The 18,154-nt window shown below is 46.8% G+C and overlaps 1 protein-coding gene across 1 annotated transcript in view; it reads left to right on the top strand.

Annotated features, from left to right (window-relative positions):
- The window catches only part of LOC306940301 (uncharacterized protein), a 42,104-nt gene that overhangs the window by 11,934 nt on the left and 12,016 nt on the right, over positions 1-18,154 (top strand). The gene's annotated exons all lie outside the window — the stretch shown is intronic.

The raw sequence follows: 18,154 nt of genomic DNA, 5'->3' as shown, positions 1-18,154 counted from the left end.
GGTTCCCGTCCTGAATGAGGGTTTCCGGGTCCTGAAAGGGGTTCCCGTCCTGAATGAGGGTTTCCGGGTCCTGAAAGGGGTTCCCGTCCTGAATGAGGGGTTCCCGTCCTGAATGAGGGTTTCCGGGTCCTGAAAGGGGTTCCCGTCCTGAATGAGGGTTTCCGGGTCCTGAAAGGGGTTCCCGTCCTGAATGAGGGTTTCCGGGTCCTGAAAGGGGTTCCCGTCCTGAATGAGGGTTTCCGGGTCCTGAAAGGGGTTCCCGTCCTGAATGAGGGTTTCCGGGTCCTGAAAGGGGTTCCCGTCCTGAATGAGGGTTTCCGGGTCCTGAAAGGGGTTCCCGTCCTGAATGAGGGTTTCCGGGTCCTGAAAGGGGTTCCCGTCCTGAATGAGGGTTTCCGGGTCCTGAAAGGGGTTCCCGTCCTGAATGAGGGTTTCCGGGTCCTGAAAGGGGTTTCCGTCCTGAATGAGGGTTTCCGGGTCCTGAAAGGGGTTCCCGTCCTGAATGAGGGTTTCCGGGTCCTGAAAGGGGTTCCCGTCCTGAATGAGGGTTTCCGGGTCCTGAAAGGGGTTCCCGTCCTGAATGAGGGGTTCCCGTCCTGAATGAGGGTTTCCGGGTCCTGAAAGGGGTTCCCGTCCTGAATGAGGGTTTCCGGGTCCTGAAAGGGGTTCCCGTCCTGAATGAGGGTTTCCGGGTCCTGAAAGGGGTTCCCGTCCTGAATGAGGGTTTCCGGGTCCTGAAAGGGGTTCCCGTCCTGAATGAGGGGTTCCCGTCCTGAATGAGGGTTTCCGGGTCCTGAAAGGGGTTCCCGTCCTGAATGAGGGTTTCCGGGTCCTGAAAGGGGTTCCCGTCCTGAATGAGGGTTTCCGGGTCCTGAAAGGGGTTCCCGTCCTGAATGAGGGTTTCCGGGTCCTGAAAGGGGTTCCCGTCCTGAATGAGGGTTTCCGGGTCCTGAAAGGGGTTCCCGTCCTGAATGAGGGTTTCCGGGTCCTGAAAGGGGTTCCCGTCCTGAATGAGGGTTTCCGGGTCCTGAAAGGGGTTCCCGTCCTGAATGAGGGTTTCCGGGTCCTGAAAGGGGTTCCCGTCCTGAATGAGGGTTTCCGGGTCCTGAAAGGGGTTCCCGTCCTGAATGAGGGTTTCCGGGTCCTGAAAGGGGTTCCCGTCCTGAATGAGGGTTTCCGGGTCCTGAAAGGGGTTCCCGTCCTGAATGAGGGTTTCCGGGTCCTGAAAGGGGTTCCCGTCCTGAATGAGGGTTTCCGGGTCCTGAAAGGGGTTCCCGTCCTGAATGAGGGGTTCCCGTCCTGAATGAGGGTTTCCGGGTCCTGAAAGGGGTTCCCGTCCTGAATGAGGGTTTCCGGGTCCTGAAAGGGGTTCCCGTCCTGAATGAGGGGTTCCCGTCCTGAAAGGGGTTCCCGTCCTGAATGAGGGTTTCCGGGTCCTGAAAGGGGTTCCCGTCCTGAATGAGGGTTTCCGGGTCCTGAAAGGGGTTCCCGTCCTGAATGGGTAAAGCGTGAACTATTTGTTCACATTGATAAAACACTGTCTGACCTGATGGACAGCAACAGGCTGTGGCTGTCTGGCCGTCGTTTCGTTGTGTGGTGGATATTGTGTGAGATTCTAAAAATGTCTTCTACACCCTGACAGTTTTCTGAAAAAGCTATGTTTCTATGTCAGTCGTTCTTCGATTTTTCAAAAATAGCAGACCTACAAGCTCATAGCGCGCCACTCGGTGGCGCGCTATGAGCTTGTAGATCTGCTATTTTTCAATAGCTAAAGCATAACATAATGCTGACACCAAAAGGGGTTCCCGTACAGAATGGGTTAAGGGATGCAATAAAACAACGACCTCTGCATCCACGGGATGCACTACTGTACTGTTTTTTTTTTATTCTAGTTTATTTTGCTAGCTTTAGTTATAATAATAATTTCTTCTACTGTTTTCTACATGAATATCTGCTATTTTTAGAAAAATCGTAAAAAATGTAGTGGATATCTTTGAATTAAGCAATATTACACGAGAGGGTGTGGGTTAACGTGATTATTGCCACGACAGGGATGCGGTCAGGAACGAGACGAAGTCGAGTTCCGCAAGCATCACTGAAGTGGCAATAATCACGTTAACCCACACCCTCGAGTGTAATATTGCAATTATACAACAGTTACCCTTAAAACTAAGAAAATCACTGAAAGAATATATTTTTTTAATGACAGATGTAGTCACTACGACCACAAATGTCCCAAGAAACTAGCTAGCCTAGCCACCGAGTTTGCTAGCGCTCTGGGAAAACAGAGCAGCTGAATTCTTTGTTTTGATTAGGTGGTGAATGGTGCTGGTTTAACCCACGGCTAGAAGGCTGTTTCAACCAATCAGATTGCTTCCTCGAAACGACCTGTGGTATAATATATATTCTTTTTTTTAACTCAAATCTTTGCTTCTGGGGGTGTCTCTGGAACAACATATTTTGAGATTGGGGTCCTGCGGCCAAATACAGATAATTCTGGGGCTCCTTCACATGAAATAGTTTGAGAACCACTGACAGAAAGTTTAGAAACATGAGGTTTTTCAGAAAACTGTCAGGATTCAGAACTTGGCATTTGTAGAATCGTCCTCGGGTCTAAATGGGTTAACCCATTTTGGTGTTTTAACTAAGCATTTTTTATATACTTTAGCGATTGAAAAATAGCAGATCTACAAGCTCGTAGCGCGCCACTCGGTGGCGCGCTACGACCTTGTAGATCTGCTATTTTTTTTAAATCGTGAAAATGCGGCACAAATCTTTGAATATATATATTCTTTCAGAAGACTTCTTTTTTTTATTATTTCGACGTCGGGCCTAAATGGGTTAAACAACGCCAAACTAAAGTAAACGGATATGTGGCTTAAATAAGAGCCATCATCATTAATGTCCCTGTTTTCAGTCTCACTGCAACACTATAAAGCATAAATCACCAAGACATGGGACCACGACTCACACACCATTGTCTAGATATAATGGTTGTCTTTCTCTGCTGTTACAAATGATTAGGCGCGCGTGTGTGTCTCACACACACACGCACAGTCACACACGCGCGCGCGCCACGCTCACATGCTGGCTGCCAACGGCCTGCTGTGATAAGGCAGGGTGTGATTCCTGGGGACAAGACAGGCCCTGACACAGCCCAGCCAGCCAGCCAGCCCTCTGGTGAACCTGCTCGTCTGCTTGATTTCCTATTGTAGGAATGCGGCCGGCTGCCCGGTTCTGTTCTTGCTCTTCTTGTCACGGCTAGAACTCACGGCTCCGCTGCCTGCCGGCCTGCATGTAACCTCCACTCAGGGCTAGAACTCACGGCTCCGCTGCCTGCCTGCATGTAACCTCCACTCAGGGCTAGAACTCACGGCTCCGCTGCCTGCCGGCATGTAACCTCCACTCAGGGCTAGAACTCACGGCTCCGCTGCCTGCCGGCCTGCATGTAACCTCCACTCAGGGCTAGAACTCACGGCTCCGCTGCCTGCCTGCCTTCATGTAACCTCCACTCAGGCTAGAACTCACGGGTCCGCTGCCTGCCTGCATGTAACCTCCACTCAGGGCTAGAACTCACGGCTCCGCTGCCTGCCTGCATGTAACCTCCACTCAGGGCTAGAACTCACGGCTCCGCTGCCTGCCTGCATGTAACCTCCACTCAGGGCTAGAACTCACGGCTCCGCTGCCGGCCTGCATGTAACCTCCACTCAGGGCTAGAACTCACGGCTCCGCTGCCTGCCTGCATGTAACCTCCACTCAGGGCTAGAACTCACGGCTCCGCTGCCTGCCGGCATGCATGTAACCTCCACTCAGGGCTAGAACTCACGGCTCCGCTGCCTGCCGGCCTGCATGTAACCTCCACTCAGGGCTAGAACTCACGGCTCCGCTGCCTGCCGGCATGCATGTAACCTCCACTCAGGGCTAGAACTCACGGCTCCGCTGCCTGCCGGCATGCATGTAACCTCCACTCAGGGCTAGAACTCACGGCTCCGCTGCCTGCCGGCATGCATGTAACCTCCACTCAGGGCTAGAACTCACGGCTCCGCTGCCTGCCGGCCTGCATGCAACCTCCACTCAGGCGGCTCCGCTGCCTGCCTGCCTGCATGCAACCTCCACTCAGGGCTAGAACTCACGGCTCCGCTGCCTGCCTGCCTTCATGTAACCTCCACTCAGGCTAGAACTCACGGGTCCGCTGCCTGCCTGCCTTCATGTAACCTCCACTCAGGGCTAGAACTCACGGCGCCGCTGCCTGCCGGCATGCATGTAACCTCCACTCAGGGCTAGAACTCACGGCTCCGCTGCCTGCCTGCATGTAACCTCCACTCAGGGCTAGAACTCACGGCTCCGCTGCCTGCCTGCCTGCATGTAACCTCCACTCAGGGCTAGAACTCACGGCTCCGCTGCCTGCCTGCCTGCATGTAACCTCCACTCAGGGCTAGAACTCACGGCTCCGCTGCCTGCCTGCATGTAACCTCCACTCAGGGCTAGAACTCACGGCTCCGCTGCCTGCCGGCCTGCATGCAACCTCCACTCAGGCGGCTCCGCTGCCTGCCTGCCTGCATGCAACCTCCACTCAGGGCTAGAACTCACGGCTCCGCTGCCTGCCTGCCTTCATGTAACCTCCACTCAGGCTAGAACTCACGGGTCCGCTGCCTGCCTGCCTTCATGTAACCTCCACTCAGGGCTAGAACTCACGGCGCCGCTGCCTGCCGGCATGCATGTAACCTCCACTCAGGGCTAGAACTCACGGCTCCGCTGCCTGCCTGCATGTAACCTCCACTCAGGGCTAGAACTCACGGCTCCGCTGCCTGCCTGCCTGCATGTAACCTCCACTCAGGGCTAGAACTCACGGCTCCGCTGCCTGCCTGCCTGCATGTAACCTCCACTCAGGGCTAGAACTCACGGCTCCGCTGCCTGCCTGCATGTAACCTCCACTCAGGGCTAGAACTCACGGCTCCGCTGCCTGCCGGCCTGCATGTAACCTCCACTCAGGGCTAGAACTCACGGCTCCGCTGCCTGCCGGCATGCAACCTCCACTCAGGCAGCAGAGCAGATTAGACTAGAACTCACGGCTCCGCTGCCTGCCGGCATGCATGTAACCTCCACTCAGGGCTAGAACTCACGGCTCCGCTGCCTGCCTGCCTGCATGTAACCTCCACTCAGGCAGCAGAGCAGATTAGCTGCTCTTTATCCCTTTTCGACCTGAGGACGATTCTAACGATTCTAGTCTTCTTTCTAAAAGTTTTCTGAAAAACCCTATGTTTCTATGTCAGGTGGTCTGGTGCTCAACCTTTTTCATGTCAAGGACTCCCAAAACGTATCTGGATTTGGCCTGCCGACCCCCATCTTAAAATATGTTGTTCCAGGGACCCCCCAGAAGCATAAATTTGAGTTAAAAAACATTCGCTCTGAAAGAATATATATATTCAAAGATTTGCGCCCACATTTTTCTACGATTTTTCAAAAAATAGCAGACCTACAAGCTCGTAGCGCGGCACTCGGTGCCGCGCTATGAGCTTGTAGATCTGCTATTTTTCAATAGCTAAAGCATAACATAGTGCTTAAATTAAAACACCAAAAGGCTGTTCCCGCCCAGACTGGGTTATACCTGCTGGGAGTTCCCCCAGACAGCCAGAGGGAGTGGGTGGTGTTGCCCAACTCTCCTCCTGGCCTTAACCCTATACCTGCTGGGAGTTCCCCCAGACAGCCAGAGGGAGTGGGTGGTGTTGCCCAACTCTCCTCCTGGCCTTAAAGGCTTATATCCTTCTAGGCTCGGCGTGGATGTTTTTGAAAGGCTGTCGAGTGATTCTAAGAATCCAACGTCGTTGACAGACGACCATTCGCCATTAATTAAAACCCCCAGAGGCAAACTATTTAACTTTCTTTTCCTTTTTTTCCCCGGTATATCTGCAATTATATGCAGCCCAAATGTGTCCCAATTTGAACCACTTTTAACAATTTATTTTCAACAAGTCCCTATACCTGAAATGTCAAAAATGATTTAAAAAATCACACCCGTGTGAACTGAGTGGTGCAAGGTCTTATATAGCCTGATCAGCTGTGGTCTGACGTAATGTCAGTGACCATGGTAACCATGCTCATTCTTTTGAGGGACAGGTACACAAACACACACACACGGGTACTAACAAAGCCAGTTGTTGGAGTGGTTTGCACCACTCAAAAAAAGGTTTTCTAAAATTGACAGTTTACAAGCTCACAGTGTTCTTTATGTTTTATTTATAATTTTATAATTTTAATTCTAAAGTTTTTTCCAAATTTAATTGAGGTATTTTTTTATTCATTCTCTGTGTGGTCGTCAGTCATTCTGACTCATTCATGACAATGCATTGCTGGCACATGATAAAACACAGCCATGCTTATAAAGTGACTAATGCCCTTGGCTTATCGGAGTGTGTGGTCTGCGGTTTGAGTCCTGTGACAGCGGCACTTAACCTGACGTCACACATGGCTTGGCCAATCCGTGAAGGCGTCACACATGGCTTGGCCAATCCGTGAAGGCGACAGACGGACTGAGGACCTGTCTGTCTTTTTATTATGATTGTCCACCAGTGTTGTTTTTGGACAGTACATTTTGATTTTAGTTTTAGTCATAGTCTCTTGAATAATCTTCATTTAGTTTGTCACATTCTAGTCACCTGAAATGTTCTAGTCACTAGTGTTAGTACAGTTTTTGTCGACTACATGATTTAGTCGACTAAAATGTGTTTTGACAGGCCTTGATGTCGTCGTAATGGCAGATTTTACACTTTAGTTGCATGCTGAAAATAGCAGATCTACAAGCTCACAGCGCGTCGCAGCGCGTTTACTTAAGTAAAACATTTGAGTACTTTTCCCACCACTGCTTAAAGGGTAAGACCACTTTCTTTTTAGGTTTGAGTTGTGTAGTTACCTTGCCATGATGTAACTCCACATGTGGACAAGAAATTAAAAAAAATGTTCCAGTGATCAGAATTGATCATTCAAAATATGCTCCTCATTGATTTACATTGTATGCTAAAACGGCTCTCAAAGTCACTCTTTTAGTACGTAAACAAACACAAACAAAGTTGATTCAGACAATATGGAGCTTCACCAAAATTCATGGGGTTTTATTTTTTCATAAAAATGTTAACTTCCTGTTGATTTTACTATTTGAAGATCTGGATCCCGATCCACGGATCCAGTCCGGGTTTTCTTCCCAATAAAATGGACAAATCAACAGGAAGTTAACATTTTTATGAAAAAAAAAACCCCCATGAGTTTTGGTGATGCTCTATATTGTCTGAATCAACTTTGTTTGTGTTTGTTTACGTACTAAAAGAGTGACTTTGAGAGCTGTTTTAGCGTACAATGTAAGACAATTAGGAGCATATTTTGAATTATGAATTTCTAATCACTGGAGCAGTTATGTTGTATTTCTTGTCCACATTTGGAGTTACATCATGGCAAAGTAACTACACAACCCAAACCTCAAAATAAGTGGTCTTACCCTTTAAGTGTCCGTTATCTGGTCCGTGAGGAGTGAGGAGCGGTCTCCTGTCACTGTCCCGTTCTTATCAATGTCCACTTTTTACAGCCTGCGTTTTGTCAGGAACTCAGATGTCATGTTGGTGTCTGACACTTTAGTCCAGAGGTTCCCAACCACTGGTACCACTGGTACTGGTACCACTGGTGGTACCGGAGCCCCCCTCTGGTGGTAACGCAGAGGAGTCTCCCCAAAAAAGGAGAAAAAAAAGACAAAAGTGGAATGAAATATTTATATTAGTACAGGTAGTTCTTTGAAATAGGCTATATCCAGCCGTGCTGAAATGAGCACGACAGCACACCTAGACGTTAATAGAAGATTTGAGAACGGATTCATCACATTTAGAAATATCATCAGTTGTGCTGATTAGTGATTAGACAGAGCTTTGTCAGAGAAGCAGCATTATTATTGGCTTATAGGAATGGAACATAAAGGGCAGGTCTACGCTCCTGTATTTTAACATCAGTTATTATGGTGGTACTTGGAGAGACACATATTTTCTGAGGTGGTACTTCAGTTTAACCCATTTTGGACTGAGGTCGATAAAAAAAAAAGGCTTCTAAATCCTAATTTTTTTCCTGAAAAACCCATGTTTCTATGTCAGTGGTGCTCAACCTTTTTCATGTCAAGGACACCCAGAATGATTTATATTGGGCCACGGACCCCCATCTCAAAATATGTAGTTCCAGGGACCCCCCAGAAGCCAATATTTTAGTTAAAAATGTTCGCTCTGAAATATATATTCAAGGATTTGCGCCACATTTTCACGATTTTTCAAAAATAGCAGATCTACAAGCTGTGACCTATGAGCTTGTAGATCTGCTATTTTTCAATAGCTAAAGCATAACATAATGCTTGAAACACCAAAAGGGGTTCCCGCCCAAAATGGGTAAAAAGGTTGTGGGAACCAATGGTTTAGTCGACACAAATAACAAATACGACACCAACCTATTTACTGAGTGGTTCTCAAAGTTTGATCGATTGATTGAATACTCAATTAGTCGGAAATGTAAACGTCGTGTTTACACACACAATAAGTCCTGGGGGGGACTTGTTTCCATTGTGGTCCTAATCGCCCAATGTATTCAATTCATCATCATGTTAATTGATGTTAATGTAATTAACACAACAATAATGCACGTCATCAACAACACATACAAGGATCACAATGGACACCCCCTCCCCCCCACAGGGCCCCCCCCCCAGCCCCCCCTCCCCCCACAGGGGTCCTTGAGGCTGTGACAGGGGGAGAACAAAAATGCAGAGAACAAATTTCACGGCGGTAACGTGTGTGACATCGTATGACTTTGACTTTAGCACTCCATATTTGGGCATGCCTGATAGGTAGTTGAATACATTTAAAAACATTTAAAAACTGTGTACATTACATTGGTGACTATAACTATAATCTACCTGATCTGGAGGCCTACAAAATCGGAAAGAAAATTAAAAAAATAACTTATCAACTAGTACCAACAAGGTCGACTAGTGGATTTACTAGTCGACTAGTTGAATAGTCGACTAGTTGCTTAACCCATTTTGGACTGAGGTCGATTAAAAAAAAAAGGCTTCTAAATCCTAAAATTTTTCTGAAAAACCCATGTTTCTATGTCAGTGGTGCTCAACCTTTTTCATGTCAAGGACCCCCATAATTATCTCTATTGGGCCACGGACCCCCATCTCAAAATATGTAGTTCCAGGGACACCCCCCCCCCCCCCCCCCCCCCCCAGAAGCAAATATAGTTAAAAATGTTCGCTCTGAAATATATATTCAATGATTTGCGACACATTTTAACGATTTTTCAAAAATAGCAGACCTACAAGCTGGTAGCGCGCTATGAGCTTGTAGATCTGCTATTTTTCAATAGCTAAAGTATAACATAATGCTTGAAACACCATCTCCAACTTCCATCGGTACCGACCCTGTGCTCTACAGCCGTGCACCGGTCTAGTACATATTATACATTTGGGTGTCCATGACAATGTTACAAATAAGTTGTTTTCTCAATGTAAGCCAGCAACATGAATCTACAAACGGACACACGTGACATCGATGAGGACGTGACTGGTGTCAGCGCTCCAATGTCTGACGTAGTGAAGCATCAATCACTCATATATGTTTTTGTTGCATCATTTACACTCTCTCTCTCTCTCTATCTCTCTCGATCTCTATCTCTCTCTGTCTCTGTCTCTGTCTCTATCTCTCTCGATCTCTATCTCTCTCTATCTCTCTCTCTCTCTTTCTCTCTGGGGCGACTGTGGCTCAGGGGGTAGAGCAGGTCGTCTAATGATCCGTGGGTCGGCGGTTTGAATCCCGGCTCCTCCTGTCTACATGTCGAAGTGTCCTTGGGCAAGACACTGAACCCCAAATTGCTCCCGATGTGCTGGCTGGTACCTTACATGGCTTCCCTCGCCATCGGTGTATGAATGTGTGTGTGAATGGGTGAATGTAATGCACAATCTATGTAAAGCGCCTTGGATAAAGGCGCTATATAAATGCACCATTTACCATTTACCATTTATATCTCTTGCAAATGCTGCTCTGTTCTGTGAATGGAAGACAATAGAAACTCATCCTCACTGTTAACACATTTTGTGCCCAAAACGTCTGTGGACGTCCTGGGTATTACCGCACGTGCATAGCCCAAGACGTCTGTGGACGTCTTTGGAGAAAAAAAGTTTTTTTTATTTTTTGTATTAAAAAACACTTTTTTTTAACACGTGGTGCCAAAGTTTGTGTTTTCGCCATTGAGAATGCATTTGGCGTTTAAATTAAATAACTCAGAAACTATAAAACATTTCAAAGTAAAAAGTTCCAGCATGTGTCTCCATAGTCAGCTGAATTATAAAAAATGTGAATGGATTTTCTAGGTGAAAGTGATTTTGGGCAGTTTTGCGTGGGCTCTCAATGTGTTAAGCAGTTCCCTGTGCTGTTTAACCCAACCCGTTCCATGTAACCCGTTCCATCTAACCCGTTCCATGTATTTATTTACGTGGTGAGGCTTGTATTGAGCAACCCTTCACTGGCGACTTGGCAGCAGCTCTGCTGCGGCCACGCTTGGCCGCTTTGTAGCTTCTGACAGAGATATTGAGCGCAGCGTTAGCTCATGGCTTACGGACTACACTTGGGCAGCAAACTGTGGGAAGTCAAAAACTGCCCTTTTTTTAAAGATATTTTTTGGGCTTTTTGCCTTTATTGATAGATTAACAGTAGTTTTGACAGGAAATGGGGAGAGAGATTAGGGGGGGGGGGGAGACATGCAGCAAAGGTCGTCTGGATCGGGACTCGAACCCGCGACACGCTGTCAGGCTGGATTACCAGCCTAGGTGCCTCTGTCAGCAAGTGACCTGTGTCAGCCTAGGTCACTTGCTGAAAATAGCAGATCTACAAGCTCACAACGTGTCACGCTGCGACGCGTTGTGGGCTTGTAGATCTGCTATTTTCAGCATGCAAACAAAGTGTAAAATGACTTAAACTAGATCTCTTGTCCACTAACATTTTAGTCTAGTTTGTATTTGTTGCCGAAATCGTCAGTATATTTAGTCTTATAGTTTTAGTCATCATAGCTTAGTTTTAATTTAGTTTCCATTTAGTTTTCGTCAGTGGAAAAAGGTAGTCGACGAACATTTTTTTTGTCTTAGTTTTAGTCGACAAACAACACTGTCTTGCACCATATATTTTAGGAACATGTTGCCTAATGTTACATGGATTGTATTGTCAGTAGTCTGAAACCCAACACCCTGCTGCTCGTGGTGATTATAGGCAGGGCAAAAAACAAACACAAAAACAAGCGCCTTCTTCCCTGTGTTGCTGCCTTCACAACTTAGCACTGACTGTGACAGACAGACAGACAGACAGTCAGACAGACAGACAGACAAGCGCCTCCTTCCCTGTGTTGCTGCCTTCACAACTTAGCACTGACTGTGACAGACAGACAGACAGACAGACAGACAGACAGACAGACAAGCGCCTCCTTCCCTGTGTTGCTGCCTTCACAACTTAGCACTGACTGTGACAGACAGACAGACGCTCGAGGAACTGTTGACAGTTTCAACAATTCTGAAACGTGCTGCACTGACTCACCCAAAGTAAATGTTGAAGAAAGGAACGTGAAGTGATCATCACCATCAGTGACTGCATTCTGCATCCTTAGACTCACTAAATTGAGAAAGGACGCAATCATGTCGCCCTCCGGGCTGGGGGTCCTGGGATGCAATACTGTACTCAGTACAGAGGTTAAAATAGGGTGCATTTTGTATCCCAAAACGCAGTTTATAGTTAACCCATTTAGGCCTGAGATCAGATTCAAAAAAGGTCTTCTACATCCTGACAGTTTTCTGAAAAAGCTATGTTTCTATGTCAGTGGTTCTTCCATTTTTCAAAAATAGCAAGACCTACAAGCTCATAGCGCGCCACCGAGTGGCGCGCTATGAGCTTGTAGATCTGCTATTTTTCAATAGCTAAAGCATAACATAATGCTAACACCAAAAGGGGCTCCCGCCCAAAATGGGTTAAGGGACGCAATAAAACGTAAGTAGTCCCCGGAACTACATATTTTCAGATGGGGGTCGGTGGCGAATTACATAATTATTTAGGGGGTCCTTGACATGAAATTGTTTGAGAACGACTGACATAGAAACATGGGTTTTTCTGAAAACTGTCAGGATTTAGAAGACATTTTTGTAGAATCGAGCTCAGGTCTAAATGTGTTGACCTTGCATCTCTGGTTTTATCCCCCAACATTCTAACCTGGGCTGATGCTCTAATGTGGTCATTTCCGATCCTTAGTGTCAGTCCTTGTCACTCCAGAGAACAGTAGTATCTGCCACCTCCAACTCTGCCTCTTGTCTTTTTATCCTACTGTCAGTGTTTGTGTGTCAGTCTGTCTGATCCGCATTTCTCTCCTCAGTGGGTTGAGCAATTTATCTGAACTGGCTGACCGGTGCATTGACCATTAGCTGACTGGTGCATTGAGTTTGTAAAAATGTCAAAATATGACTCCTAACGTCGTTGAAGCGGGACTCATAAAATGTCCATGGGACTCATCTAAAAGACCATCCCGGGACTCATTACATTAAACAAACAGTTTACATCAATGTTGGTTGGTGGTGCACATTGGCAGGGAATGAACTAGCCTAATTGTTTTTATTATTATTATTATTATAAACCCCAAAATAGTACCAACACAAAATCTAGTTGTATTAGTTGATGTCAGCATGGATACAAGTCGCCCCACACCATCTCATCCTTCCAGCTGGAGGGGTGGAGTACATCTGCACATGTTGTTCATTTGTTGGAGAGTCGTCCCACTAGGAGGCACTTTCATTTCCTATCTCCTAGACTCCTACCTCCTCGGTGATGTCTCCTAATCCCTAGCTCCCGAGCTAGGGCACGATAGTGACTTCATGCTTCGTGTGTGTGTGTGTGTGCATTGATACATGTGCGTGTGTGCGCATTCATCTATATGGTATTTCTAACAGCTGCTTCCAGTTAACACTCACAGCCAGAGCTTCCCTGGGCCTCAGAATGGGGCGGGGGGGGGGGGGGGGGGGGTGTGCGTGTGTGTGTGTGTGTGCGCGCCAGATGAGATGTGGTGTGTGTGTGTGTACACACACAGGACTTTCTGTTGCTCACTGCCAAGTTATCAGCAATGCTTTATTGCCAAAGTGTGGGAGATATTACACACACACAGAATGTGCTGTTGTATGAGGTGCAGACAATTAACGCAAAATGCTACAACTGCAACTTTCCTGCACTCGCGGGCAATTGCATAATTGTGGAACGTAGACTAAGCCAGCTGTTCTCAATGCCAGTGTGGTGGGCCTGGGCCTGGGCCTGGGCCTCTATACCTACCTCTTATCCCATATCTAGGACGCTTAAAGCAGGGGTTCTCAACGTTTTTTGCCGGGGACCCCCGGAAATGATTTGGCCCCCCCCCACCACCAAGACAAACTGACCGCTAGCTACAATAACCTTAATAATAGAGAAAATACATCATGAATAAATACTGAAACCAGATGTAATCATTAAGGAAAGTTTATGCATGCACTGTGTACTATGTAAACTCTTAATTTCCATTTTCCAGCCATTCAGAAAAAAGGAAATTAAACGTTTTTTATTTGGTCATGACCCACGGGTTGAGAACCCCTGGCTTAAAGGACCACTTTTCAACATATCTTCATATAAATAGGTCCTCACTAATGTTCATGATAAAATAAATATGACCATTTTTTTCCTACTCAATCTGTGTCTCATAGGAGGGCTGTGGGCAGTTCAGAAACCAGTCTGTGTCTAATAGGAGGGCTGTGGGCAGTTCAGAAACCAGTCTGTGTCTAATAGGAGGGCTGTGGGCAGTTCAGAAACCAGTCTGTGTCTAATAGGAGGGCTGTGGGCAGTTCATAAACCAGTCTGTGTCTAATAGGAGGGCTGTGGGCAGTTCAGAAACCAGTCTGTGTCTCATTGGAGGGCTGTGGGCAGTTCTGAAACCAGTCTGTGTCTAATAGGAGGGCTGTGGGCAGTTCAGAAACCAGTCTGTGTCTAATAGGAGGGCTGTGGGCAGTTCAGAAACCAGTCTGTGTCTAATAGGAGGGCTGTGGGCAGTTCAGAAACCAGTCTGTGTCTAATAGGAGGGCTGTGGGCAGTTCAGAAACCAGTCTCTCTCATATAGGAGGGCTGTGGGCAGTTCAGAAACCAGTCTGTCTCTCATAGGAGGGCTGTGGGCAGTTCAGAAACCAGTCTGTCTCTCATAGGAGGGCTGTGGGCAGTTCAGAAACCAGTCTGTCTCTCATAGGAGGGCTGTGGGCAGTTCAGAAACCAGTCTGTGTCTAATAGGAGGGCTGTGGGCAGTTCAGAAACCAGTCTGTCTCATAGGAGGGCTGTGGGCAGTTCAGAAACCAGTCTGTCTCTCATAGAAGGGCTGTGGGCAGTTCAAACCCGCCTGTGTCTCATAGGAGGGCTGTGGGCAGTTAAGAAACCAGTCTGTCTCATAGGAGGGCTGTGGGCAGTTCAGAAACCCGTCTGTGTCTCATAGGAGGGCTGTGGGCAGTTCAGAAACCCGTCTGTGTCTCATAGGAGGGCTGTGGGCAGTTCAGAAACCAGTCTGTGTCTCATAGGACGGCTGTGGGCAGTTCAGAAACCAGTCTGTGTCTCATAGGAGGGCTGTGGGCAGTTCAGAAACCCGTCTGTCTCATAGGAGGGCTGTGGTGTGGGCAGTTCAGAAACCCATCTGTGTCTCATAGGAGGGCTGTGGGCAGTTCAGAAACCAGTCTGTGTCTCATAGGAGGGCTGTGGGCAGTTCAGAAACCAGTCTGTGTCTCATAGGAGGGCTGTGGGCAGTTCAGAAACCAGTCTGTCTCATAGGAGGGCTGTGGGCAGTTCAGAAACTAGTCTGTCTCATAGGAGGGCTGTGGGCAGTTCAGAAACCAGTCTGTGTCTCATAGGAGGGCTGTGGGCAGTTCAGAAACTAGTCTGTCTCATAGGAGGGCTGTGGGCAGTTCAGAAACCAGTCTGTCTCATAGGAGGGCTGTGGGCAGTTCAGAAACCAGTCTGTGTCTCATAGGAGGGCTGTGGGCAGTTCAGAAACCAGTCTGTCTCATAGGAGGGCTGTGGGCAGTTCAGAAACCAGTCTGTGTCTCATTGGAGGGCTGTGGGCAGTTCAGAAACCCGTCTGTGTCTCATAGGAGGGCTGTGGGCAGTTCAGAAACCAGTCTGTGTCTCATAGGAGGGCTGTGGGCAGTTCAGAAACCAGTCTGTGTCTCATAGGAGGGCTGTGGGCAGTTCAGAAACCAGTCTGTGTCTCATAGGAGGGCTGTGGTGTGGGCAGTTCAGAAACCCGTCTGTCTCATAGGAGGGCTGTGGTGTGGGCAGTTCAGAAACCCGTCTGTGTCTCATAGGAGGGCTGTGGGCAGTTCAGAAACCAGTCTGTGTCTCATAGGAGGGCTGTGGGCAGTTCAGAAACCAGTCTGTGTCTCATAGGAGGGCTGTGGGCAGTTCAGAAACCAGTCTGTCTCATAGGAGGGCTGTGGGCAGTTCAGAAACTAGTCTGTGTCTCATAGGAGGGCTGTGGGCAGTTCAGAAACCAGTCTGTGTCTCATAGGAGGGCTGTGGGCAGTTCAGAAACTAGTCTGTCTCATAGGAGGGCTGTGGGCAGTTCAGAAACTAGTCTGTGTCTCATAGGAGGGCTGTGGGCAGTTCAAACCCGCCTGTGTCTCATAGGAGGGCTGTGGGCAGTTCAAACCCGCCTGTGTCTCATAGGAGGGCTGTGGGCAGTTCAGAAACCCGTCCCACAGTGACATCATAGTTAGGCAGGTTTTTAGGCAGGCTCTTTCTGCCTTGTTCCGCCCCTGGTTCCACCTTGTTTATGGTGAAATTGCTAAAACATCATTTTTGGAAGAAACTAAAAACAAACATGATATGCCCAGTCATCATGCTGCAGCTGTGATGTTCCTTTTAACTGACACCACAAGTTTAAAATTTAATGCACAGAATATCAATGATACGAAGCAACTGAAAAACACCATTATTTCAATGGTAGTGGATGGAGAGAGAGAGATTTTTGTCCAACCACGAAACGGCAACCAATAGGTGCGAAGAGGGGCACAACCAGGGGCGGGACTTGACAAAGGGTGAATTATAACCTTCCCAAACACTGGATTTTGTCTCATTTTGAGCAGAAAAAAGGAGTAGTAATATAAGCGCGCATTTAATTACTGGATTAAATTAAATGAATAGAAAGACGGATTTTCACGGTCTGGCAGGTTGTGGAGACAGAAACGGATTCCCGCGTCGGTGGCTTAGATTGGGTTAAAATGACATGATTAGATTGTTATGTGTGTTTGTAAATATGGGAAGGTGTTATTCACACTACTGTGGGTTGTACTTGTCTAGTGTCCTAGTCTTTGTGCAAAAATTAGTAACGGCACCGAGCGCCAAACCTCAAATGGAAAACAAAGATTCAGTACATTTCTAGACGTCAGGCCTGTGATTATAACCATATTAACGGCGTCATGGACACACACTGCTTTATAAGACGGGACTATTGTCAGCTGACTAAACTCAGATGGTACTAATTTCTACGTCCTTCCTTCCTTACTACAGATCATTCTCTTGACTTGTTGGAGTAGTGAAGTCATGTTTATTCCTTACTACAGATCATTCTCTTGACTTGTTGGAGTAGTGAAGTCATGTTTATTCCTTACTACAGATCATTCTCTTGACTTGTTGGAGTAGTGAAGTCATGTTTATTCCTTACTACAGATCATTCTCTTGACTTGTTGGAGTAGTGAAGTCATGTTTATTCCTTACTACAGATCATTCTCTTGACTTGTTGGAGTAGTGAAGTCATGTTTATTCCTTACTACAGATCATTCTCTTGACTTGTTGGAGTAGTGAAGTCATGTTTATTCCTTACTACAGATCATTCTCTTGACTTGTTGGAGTAGTGAAGTCATGTTTATTCCTTACTACAGATCATTCTCTTGACTTGTTGGAGTAGTGAAGTCATGTTTATCCCATTTTCGGCGGGAACCCCTTTTGGTGTTTTAAGCATTATGTTATGCTTTAGCTGTTGAAAAATAGCAGATCTACAAGCTCATAGCGCGGCACCGAGTGCCGCGCTATGAGCTTGTACATCTGCTATTTTTGAAAAAACGTGAAAATGCAGCACAAATCTTTGAATATATATTCTTTCAGAGCTAACGTTTCTTTGCTTCTGGGGGGGGGGAGGGGGGGTCCCTGGAACAACATATTTTCAGATGGGGGTCGGCGGCCAAATGCCGATAATTCTGGGGGTCCTTGACATGAATTAGTTTGAGAACCACCGACATAGAAACATGGGTATTTCAGAAAACTGTCAGAATTTAGAAGACATTTTTTTAATTTCGACGTCAGGCCTAAATGGGTTATTTCTTGCTACAGATTCTCTTGACTTGTTGGAGTAGTGAGTGATTGAAGTCATGTTTCATTCCGAAACCCGGTTCATACGAAGAACGTCTTTATTCAAAGAGAGTATTGATCCAAAACGTGGGAAAAACGACTTGTATTTAATTTGTATTTTTTGTATTTAATCTATTAACCCATTTAGGCCTGACGTCGAAATTTAAAAAAAATATTCTAAGACAGTTTTCTGAAATACCTATGTTTCTGTATCAGTGGTGCTATTTCCTGTCAAGGACCCCCAAATATTATATGTAATTGGCCGCCAACCCACATCTGGAAAATATGTTGTTCCAGGGACCCCCCCCCCCCCCCGCCCAGAAGCAAAGATATGAGTTAAAAACGTTCGCTGTGAAAGAATAAGATTTGCGCCACATTTTCACGATTTTTCAAAGATAGCAGACCTACAAGCTTGTATGAGCTTGTAGATCTGCTATTTTTCAATAGCTGAAGCATAACATAATGCTTACAACACCGAAAGGGGTTCCCGTTCAGAATGGGTTAAATTTGTCTTTACTATAATTTTTGATTAACACAAATTCAATCATACAGTATTACATACATATTATTGTAGTGGTTCTCAAAGTGAGGTCCGGGGACCCCCTGGGTTACTGGAGGAGGAGGTACTTAACAAATGGAACTTAGAGTTATGGTTGTCCTTGAAAATAAAGCGTTGGACAACCAGCGGTATTGTA

The sequence above is a fragment of the Electrona antarctica genome, assembly GCF_951216825.1.
Source record: "Electrona antarctica genome assembly, chromosome: 16".
NCBI classification, from domain to species: Eukaryota; Metazoa; Chordata; class Actinopteri; order Myctophiformes; family Myctophidae; genus Electrona; species Electrona antarctica.
The sequence above is the reverse complement of the archived record's forward strand: the minus strand, read 5'-3'. Positions and strand labels throughout refer to the sequence as shown.